This window comes from Pimephales promelas, chromosome 5 (genome assembly GCF_988280905.1).
Source record: "Pimephales promelas chromosome 5, fPimPro1.hap1.1, whole genome shotgun sequence".
Taxonomy (NCBI): Eukaryota; Metazoa; Chordata; class Actinopteri; order Cypriniformes; family Leuciscidae; genus Pimephales; species Pimephales promelas.
In genome coordinates this window covers 9,845,322-9,856,037 of record NC_142773.1, presented here as the reverse complement: position 1 = coordinate 9,856,037, position 10,716 = coordinate 9,845,322, and positions in this window count along the sequence as shown.

Here is a 10,716-nt window from a genome sequence, read left to right as displayed (position 1 = left end):
CAGATTATGCCATGAACCCCCAAACCAAACAAACAAACAAACTAACTTAAAGCAACTAAGTAAAACAAAAAAAAAAACAAAAAACAAACACTCTACTTTCCAGCAATGTCTCTGTTCGTGTTCCTACTCAATCCACGTCATTGCTCGCTCGCCGCGGCGAAAGACTGAACTGGAAAACGGAAGTGAACGCGGTGTTCTGTTGTGTTTGAGGCTCTCCATCTCCATCCCCACCACCTTGCAAAAATACTATAGTGCACTATTTACAATTGCTTGGCTAGTCAAAGCTGATCCCACTTGTTGTCTAAAAAATAAATGCTACAAGCGGCGGCACCATGCTGTTACCTGAGCTACAGGTGCCCTGGTTACAGGTGTCCAAATGTCGAGGTGCGCTCTGGGGTCATGGAGATAAAGTCTCTCATGAGGGGACGAATGTCCAGGGAGTTCAAAATGTCTGTGTGGGCATGCATCAGCGAAAGGTGTGTGAGTCTTTTCTGGGTCATGGTGCTGTGTACCCATGTCTTCAAAAGACGCAAGGCGGAGAAAGTGCGCTCGGATGAGGCCACGGAGATAGGTAGGCACAGACATAACTCGATCAGTTTTTCTGTCTCTGAAAACATGGCTCTTGTTTGTGGCTGGAGCTTTGTCAAACATGATGCTACATCTGGGACTGTGACACACTTAGACCCTCTGTCTTTTGTGACATCGGCAAGCTGCTTGGCGATGCTTGGCCTAAGCATTTTGAGCTGGAGTTCAAGGCGGTCTGTGTCAAGCTCCTCCGGGAGCTGAAGGGCCTCCAGATTGACGCTCCTTCCCTCTGCTGCTTTGATAACAGCCCTCTCTCACTTTGCAGCGAGCTTCATACTGGCCTGATCAAATCTTCTGTCCAGCTCCGACGATATCACATCAATAGCTTCGAAAAAGCTATGTCGCCAATTCACTGTTTGTTCGCCACACGTGACTGCCTCTGGCTCTCTAGTTTGGCGAAGGCGAGCTGGGGTTTTGCTCACTCTAGGGGTGGTGGTGTCTGGCATTTTCTGGGAGATTTTTGATGCGCAGGTTTCAACCTTTCGGATCAGCTCGTTCACAACTGCATCATCCCAGAGTGTGGCTATTTGTTCTCTCAGCACACCTGTGCATTCCAGTGCACCTTGCACACTTGCTGTGGCACTCTGTAGGCTTGTGGCAACTGCTTCACAGGGCTCGAACAGGGCATGGCAGCATAAAAGACCGAAATATATTCTCCTTTTAAAGCCTGTTTGTAGAGTCCCCCGATCTTTGCTCTGCTGTCCCCCCTGACACTCTTGTCATCCTTCAGCTCGTGCAGTGTAGTCAGGAGAGTGGGGTAAGCTGCAGTGACGCGTTTAATGGACATGTCACGGATACACCACCTTGTCGGGCAAAGGCCTAAGATGTTGACTGCAACCTCATCACAGGCAAAAAACGATTGGTAGAGCTGTTTTCGCTTTGATGACTCTTATCACAGATGAGACACCCTGAATAAAGTTCAAAGTATCGGCCACAAGACTCACTTCACGCGCGGCTGCTTGGAGAATCAAATCCAGTGAGTAGTTGCTGCAATCCACGTAAAGTGAGTGCGGGTTTAACTCTTTAAGCCGAGCCTGCACGCCTGAAAAACACCTTGACATATTAGCTGCTCCATCAAAACAAAATCCTGCGATGCGTTCAATGGGGATGTTAAGTCTTAAAAAAAATATCCTTAATGCAACTGAAAAGAGTTTCTCCAGTGCTGTCCCGGGCGTTATAAAATCCCAAAAACACAGTGTGAGGCTCCAAGCTGCTGTCAATATATTTCAGACTGCAGGAGAACTGCTCAGTGTTGCTAATGTCAGTTGTACCATCAGCTGTGAGGCCATAAAATCGGCAGTGCGGTGAGCGGGCAACAATTTCCCTCTGGATAGCATGAGCAAACTTTTCAACTATTTCATGTTGTATAGTGTCTGACATTCAGTTGTTTCTTCCTTCTATCCACTTTCTTGAGGAAGATCATATGTGCACTCCAGCATCAATTCATAAAGTATTCCTTCGTGTGCTGTGTTGCCCCTGAAGGCAATTTCCTTGCTGCCCAGGAATCGGGTGGCCCTGAAGAGAAGCTCCAAACAGTGTCGGGCAGTAGCCTGCTTTCTGGCATGAGCGCTGGATAAGCGAGCATCTATGGGGACGTCATCCAAAGCGGCCAACTTTTGTATTGACTCGCTGTGCAACTCTGATCTCTCATGCTCATTAAATTTTTCAGTAGCTTTACGCCAATTTGAAAAGCCGGCATTCACGAAGGGGTTATCTTTCTTAAATTTGTCTCTAGGCGTGACCTTTTTTCCGACTGCTTTCAGGCAAACAAAACACAAAATATGATCAGTCTCTTCCACATAATGCAGCAACGGCCATCTAGCAAACCAAGCCGGTGCCACAGAACGTGAGAACGTTTCATTACCACAATGCCGTGCAGGAAATTTGAAACTGGATGTTGGCTGGAAGGGCTTGTCTAATCCAATCACGATAGGTTGGATTGCGGGTGCTGGGGCTGGGCCTGGCGATGTAACTGCAGACAGAGGCGGGCGGCGGACAGTCTCCTCACTCAGGCTGCTCTCCGTTGTCATGGTTGCGGTACTAGTGTTCTTCTTCACTGGTGGTTTTCCAAAAAAAATCTGAAATCTGTTTCTGTGCCATTTTTCCTCCTCGTTTCTGTCATGAAATGTACTTATTTCTGTAAATGTATTAGTCTGCTGCTGCCATGGAACGAGCGTTTGTTGGTTTTTTTTCTGTTGACCGGGAAACCTCGTTTTTCGGCAACTGCTAACGTTAACCTGCCTGAGGTTGACAACGTAACTTCCGAACTTGTGTTGATTAGGCCTCAAAATAATTTTATTAAAATCCAGAATACACATAGTTAATAGCCTACGTGTATCAAAATCATTTATTAATATTTATAAGGAATTTATAAATTGTGCAAAATATTTTTTTTAAATCTCCCACTCGCCAATAGGGGGTGCTGCGGCACCCCCAGTACCCCCACTTCCCTTGGCCGTATATATATATGTATGTAGCAAGAGCATTCAAGAGCATTACATCTAGCATTCAAGTCAAGTCCCCTTTATTTTTATATAGCGCTTTTTAGCCTATAATACAGATTATTTCAAGGAGCTTTACATGATAACAGGAAGGGGGGGTAGGGGGCGGTAAAACTCCTAAGCGGTGAGCAGCCGGTAACAAGAAGTAGACGAATGAGAACGTCCTCGTCTCAGTTCTCGCGCATGCGCCCAAAAGGAAGTAATGGAATAGTGGAATAAAGTCGTTATTTATGTTTTTTTCGCACAAAAAGTAGTCTCGTCGCTTGATAAACTTATAATTGAGCTGCTGTAGGCACATGGAATATTTAAACCTTTTCTTTAATGACTTTATGGGCCGTCAAGAGCCAGTCCCTTAGGCAGTCTATCTAGGACTGATCCAGCTCTCAGATTCAATCAAAAATATCTTTATTTGTGTTCCGAAGATGAACGAAGGTCTTACGGGGTTGGAACAGCATGGGGGTGAGTAATTAATGACTTAATTTTCATTTTTGGGTGAACTAACCCTTTAAGCACTCGCTGGGCGGGGGGAGATTGATGTGCCGGACCGGAGACGGGAGACTTAGAGATGGAGTTGTTTAGCTTTATTTTGTAGTATTTTGAATTAATGGTTTTAAAATAGTATTATTATTCACTCATTTTGGCGCCCCTATTGAGTTGTAGCGCCCTTAGCATTTGCCTATACCATGGGCCGGCCCTGACTATGTTTACAACTTTTGCTTATAGTTTGATGATATATTATATCATATATCATATATATTATAGAGGTGGACCTGGATGAGAGCAGGGGTAACTCAGAATCAGAATTAGAGTCAGACACAGAGCCAGAGGAAGCAGGTAAAAGTAGTTCATCCTCAGGAGCATGTGCATGGTTGTTTGAATGTGTGTAGGAGTTGTCAATTGTTATCTAAAATGCAAATTTGTGTTGTTAGTGACAACAGATGAACCAAGGAGGAATGACATACCAGAGTTCCATAAGGCGAAAAACCTAAGTGTCAGAAAAAGAAAACCATTCCACCTGTGCCACAATGGAAAGGCTCCCTCCCGGAGCCATCTGGATTGTCAGAACCAGTGAATTACTTCCGCCACCTTTTCCACAGATAAATAATGGAAGAAGTTGTCAGGCAAACTAATCTCTATGCAGTGCAGCGTGATGTCACCAGACCCCTCAATGTTACAGATGCAGAGATGGAGCAGTTCATTGGAGTGTGCTTCTACATGTCTATCCATGTCTTCCCAAAAACCAGATTGTACTGGAACCCACAAACAAAGGTGGAGATGGTTGCAAGCACCATGAGTTTGAATAGATGGGAAAATATCAAGAGAAATCTACATTTTGCTGACAACAACAACCAGGTACCAGGGGGCGATAAGTTGTTCAAAGTGAGACCTCTCCTCAACTTCCTCAATGACAGCTTCAGGAGCATTCCCATGGATGAAATGCTCTGTGTTGATGAGCAGATGGTGCCGTTCAAGGGGAAGAGCCAACTGAAGCAGTACATACCTATGAAGCCAAAGCGCTGGGGCTACAAGATCTTTATCTTAGCAGACCAACATGGCATTGTGTACAACTTTGATGTGTACACAGGGTCCATTCAACCCTGTCCTGGATTCACTGACATTGGTGCTAGCGGAAACATTGTGCTGAAGTTGGCCTCAGCTATCGCCACCAACATTTCACACAAGTTGTTTTTTGACAAGTGGTTCTTCAGTGTGGACCTATAGATACTCCTGAAGAAGAAAAAGATCCATAGTGTCGGAACTGTGAGACAGGGCCGTCTAACAGGCTGCACATTTATGGATGATCGTGCCATGAAAGCAAAAGGACAGGGAACACACGAAGACAAGATGACCACTCACAATGGTGTGAACCTCTGGGCTGTAAAATGGTTTGACAACCGCCCTGTGACGCTATAAGCACATTTGTAGCAAACACTGCATGAAAAGTGGGATTTTTGGCAATAGGCTATGTGCACAGCTGAACTACTTCCTGAACTTCAGCCTGCTCCTTGTTTCCTGCCTGCCATTATTGGCCAAACTTGATTAATTCAGGTGTGTCTGATTATTGTTGCCATGACTACTGAGGACAAGCACACCTGAATTAATCAATTTGGCCAATAATGGCAGACAGGAAACAAGGAGCTGGCTGAAGTTCAGGAAGTAGTGAAGCTGTGCATATAGCCCATTAATGGCACATAAAATTGTTGTGGAATTTGAGGTTAACGGCTATGGGAATTTTTGGTCAGCACCAAAAACTGTCAGGAACTGCCCGGAATTGACGTGGGCTTTGTTTGTCAGTGTTTGTCCATGTCATTGTAAAACTTCAAATAATAGCTGAGTACCGAATAGACACCTGTCTCTTTTACACGCCTGGTGTGGCGACAAGTTAAAAGATAAATAAAGACTGTTTTTAGTCTATTATGTCTGTTTTTTAGTTTTGGGTTGTATTTAATCTTCTAAAACCTGTCACACCGTCTGTTCAAGACAGTTTTATTGCACGCGAGAGAGCCCTGCGTATCTGGGCGGGATCTGTTAGCGGAAGCCGGTAAGGGAGAAGTGGAGGAGGAATTCACCAATGAACTTGTAGTTGGGGATCACGGTTATGATGATAGTGATGAATAGGGTCAGTATCACATTATTGCAGTTGTTTATAGCCTTCAGCAGCGCGTGAGCAGCACGTGTTTTTTCGGCGTGCTTGTTAATCAATGAGCGCGTTCACACCGCAAGCAGGAGCATCTGAAGAACAGTCTGAAAATTGTGGTAAGACATGGTCATTTCTAAACTAAAAACAACAAGAATCAATGTATGTTCACAGTAAGTAAGTTCACAATGTATTTTTTTTTTTTGTTCTGCTTCATTTTGTTTCATAAGAAGCTGTCCGTCGCCTGCACAACTCCGAGACGGATCACAGGCGCTATGATGCTGGGCAAGGGTAAGACATATATATAAAAAGCACGCAATCTACTGTGTACACTGTAAAAACTAAAGGTGCCTCAAATATCCTTTCAGATACTCAAGGAACCTAAAAACACAATTTAAGTGCCTCAAAGCTCTTCCTCCAACAGTTGGGGTTACTGGAGGAGCATTGACAATCTTTGTGGTTCTTGCTGGAACTTATGGGATCCTTGAAGCACTTTGTATTCATTTCAGAGGTTCTGGAGTCACCTTTTCACTACCATGAGACCTCGAAGTGCTTTGGGGGAAATTAGAGGAACTTGAATGCTATAAAAGGGTTATTGTAAGATCTTTTAAAATTTAAGTGGTTCCTGGAAGATCTCTTATGTTAAAGGAGGAACCTAATGGTTCTGTGAGGCCAGAATACAATTATTATTATCCTATTATTGTTATACATAAGTTTTGTAAAAAAAAAAAAAAAAAAAAATTTCATAAATATTTTTCATAAATTATACTTCTGATGCAGCTAGTAGTATACTTACATTTAATTAGTATAGGCCTATTTTACTGATTCATTTAAAACTTAGAAAAAAAATAGTAAGTAAGCCTAATAATAATTATAACGATAATATGAAGAAGAAGAAGAAGTTTTATTCTGTAACGAAACTGCTGCTATAATTCCTCTGCTGTTATCGCTGCAGTGAACCTCGCGCTGCTCGCACGCAACACAGATCAGCTGATCGGCGACAGCTTCGGATTTGAAAGTAACGGCTCCGCTCATCAAAGCTTCAGCTGTTTGTTCGGCTCTCCGTTACAAGGTTTGTAAACTCGCCAAAGAAATATAAATACAGAGTCTACTCACTTTATACTCAACACATACATATATAAACTAAAACACGCGTTCTTACAGAGTTTACCACTATTGCACAGTAGCCTATGTGGTATGAAGGTTTGAGCCACTAACTAATCTAACGTTAATGAACTAACGTTAAAGAATTAATGGAAATCATTTACTTATTGTCTTAGATTGATTTAGTCATTCACTTAAATGTATTCTGTACAACTGTCTTCAAATTGCTAATTGCTGATATATTGCTGAGAATGTATTTGTGAAGTTTCAGCTCAAAATACCCCACAGTTAATTTATTAAAACCATTTGAAAATGTCATTTTGGGGCCTGTTTGAAAATGAGCTGTTTTGAGGCATGCCACTTTAATGCAAATGAGCTGCATATCCCCGCCCTGCCTTTGGATGAGGGCGTAACTTGAAACCTATGGCTATGGCAATCGGTCTAAGCAGAAGGGGAGAGTGAGAGACGCGCTGTTTTGTCTGTCATTCAGCGTACGTTTGAATCGGAATAAATAAATAGCACAAAGAGACTCCGGCAGAATAAACACAAATGAGAATGGACCAGTACGTCTCGGTATGGTTATTTGATACATTTATGTACTTTAGCGTTGTAATCGCGTCCTCTTTGCAAGTATGGTGGAGCAACACACACACATACAGACACACAAACACTAACGCTGGCGCATTTTTTTTTAAACTAACGTTACATACACATTCTGTGATAAAGTTTGCTACGTAACTTACAAGCGAAATTACATTTGCGAGGGACCTGTGGCGTCATGTTTAGCTTGTCATACAGGTACTTCTGTGGCAAATGTGAGAAGATGACTAACTTACAGAACAGGAACATATATGCGGTTTTTAATACAATACCTTTAAATATATATATATATATATTTATAAACGTGTGGTTACACACTATACAAACAAGGTTTAAATTATATACACAGACATCCTACGACGACAACAATTTTAGACGCATTTGTTATTGAATTGGCTGACATCGACTGAAAAGACTATTTGCTCAGAAATCATAAAACACTTACTGTTACTGGAGGTGACGGTGGATCGCAAACAGTAGATGACGATCCACACTTGAGGATTAACTTTTAAGCCACAACAACAGGATTAACCCACGAGTCCACGACAGAACACTTAAATTATGTTTCCAAGAGACATTACCGGCTGTCGTTGAAACAATGGAGGATGATGTGTACAGATCACCGAGGGCGGGGTCTATGCCACAGCCACACTGTCAATCAAACCCCTTTCTCACTTTCTACGTCACAAAGAGCTGAATCTCAGAACAGCTCGTTCTGAGACAGTGCAGATGATTTATTGAGATTGTAAAAAAACCACTGGATGGATTTTTATCATTCTAGGGTGGTTTTGCTCACACACTGCCAAAACACATTTATGTTCAAACACCATGTAAAAGTGAATTTTCCATAATAGGTGCCCTTTAAAGCCCTTTACTGGCCAATAATTATTATGTTGTGAATGGATATAATCAGCTTTGTTCTTTTGTTTCTTTAGAAGAACCAACTCACTGCATTTCTAAAATCATCTGAACATTTCAGAGGCTACATTGAATTACAGTAAGTTACATGCACCACATTCAAGTAGGCCTACTTTATTACTATGAACTTTTCTGTGTGAATTTGTTTTGTTTGACTATGTACTTGTGTTTTTTAATCATTTATTCTCTGAAAATATTCCTTCATGCTCTCAAATCTCATTCACGTTACTCAGAAAAATTACATCACAGATTTGGCGCCAATTATGCTATATGCATTTTTTCTTATACCTTAATCATTTGCATTTGAATATAAAAAAATTGAACTCTGAATTATAACTTAAAGTGTAGTCTTTTTAGACAATAAAAGGCTATTATATGGCTTCAGAAGACATGCAACACAACTCGTAACACATGAGTTGTGGACCAATTTTTTCAATTTAATTTTTCATATTTTTTTTATCTTTTCTGTGACATTTTTGGAGATTAACACAATATTTAACCATTTTTACATAAATTGTTGCATTGAATTGAACTAAACAAGTGTACATAAGAATGGTTTCATGAATGATTTACACAGTTTTGTTCTGCTTGTCTCCTGCAGTGTAACTGAATGATGACTGGGGTTGCATTACGCCTGAGATCTGCTTTTGTGTTCCACAGACAGAAGGTCAAACAGGTTCGGAAGGTCACAAGGCTGAGGAAATTATTTTAAGTTCACAACTATCACTTTAATAACACTGCTGACCGTAATTTTGGTTCTTTGCAGGCACCTCGGTAAGCTGAAATACAAGTTTGAACAAGAAAAATAATCCTCCTGTAGACCTGAAAATCATTGAAGTGCCTGGACCATCCACCAGTAAAGAGGAAAAACAAACTGAAAATTTTACTTTTCTAACTCGTTAACCTCACATGTCCCTTGTGAAGATTTTATTAATGATTGCAATTTATGTTGCAGCAAGTAAAGGTGCGGTCACATTTGTGAAATTCGTGAAATTACACTGGCAAAAAAGTCCATTGACACAACTTAACTTAATTTTTTTTTAATTAATGTGATGTTTCCATGCATTTTGTTGAGATGTCTTTTCTTGTATACCCTATTGTCTATACAGTACATTGTTGATTATTCATGTTGCTTATGTACTATACTATTTGTTTGTGTATTCTATTCATTGATATTAATCTATTACTAGCTTCTTTTCCCAAGTGCATGAAAGTGTACGTATTAAAATGGATCTAAAATATGTAATAAAAAATTCTTACCTTGTATTTGGTTCAGTTTGTTTATAATTATAGAAGTTAATGCTAACCATAGTAACAACATGAAATAATAATAAATAAATAAATAAAAATTGGTTCCTGGAGGAAAGCGAATAATGTTGGATTTATATTTCTTTTACTGTTATTTAATCTCACATTTGTTTTCACAGACTGTGTTCGCCTTATAATGCGGCGGTCACATCATTTTTGGTCGGAGCTCTGCACGCAAGCCCGGATTGTATGGTGTTGACAATGATGCGATTGTGTGTAAGTATCTGTTACTGTGGGGTGTGTATATTGTTTTTATGTTAATTTTGTTTTTGATGTATGTGCTGTGGTCACGCTATTTATTTACAATGCACACAAATTTTATTTTCCAGTTGCATTCGTCACAGGCGTCTGTACAGTGGATCATTTTCGTAAAGAAAGCACCAACATGGCCCAGAGGTGGACAGACATTTCATCCCCGAGCTGCGCATTTGATGTATTTTGTTATCGCTTGTTAATATGCATTTACCTTCTTTTTTTTTTAAATAAAAAAAAAGTTTTAATCAACATTTGTCTCAGAAATTCTTCATGTTCTTCATAAATGTATGTCCTAGTTAAAACATGAATACAAAATGTATCATCATATGGCTATATCACATGAATATAGTTTAAGAGGTGTATCTTTAATACAGGATCATATATATAATTTATGAATAATAATCATTATTATTGTGGAGGCGTTTACACAAGCCTGTGTTTCTAAAGGTCCAGGGCGACCAATAGCGACAGTTCTGCCAACCAATCAATTGTGATTGATGATTTGATGATGTCATTTGTTTAACCCAATGACTGAGAAGCTAGGTCGGGCTGCTGAAGATGCTGCTGCTTTTCATATGGTAATAGAGTTGTTTATCCCGCGCGGGGGTGGAGGCGCCTATACGTTTCCGACGATTTTCGGCACAGGCAAACGCACGACGCTGAAAACGTCAAATAACTGCCGGAGATTAGTGGTATTCACGGGAGTTTACAGGGACGAAAACCCCACTTTTCATGCAGTGAAACCCCACCTCACAAGTCCTAAGATGGGACAAAAGAAAAGAGGTGGTCTGTGTCTCACGCCCCAAT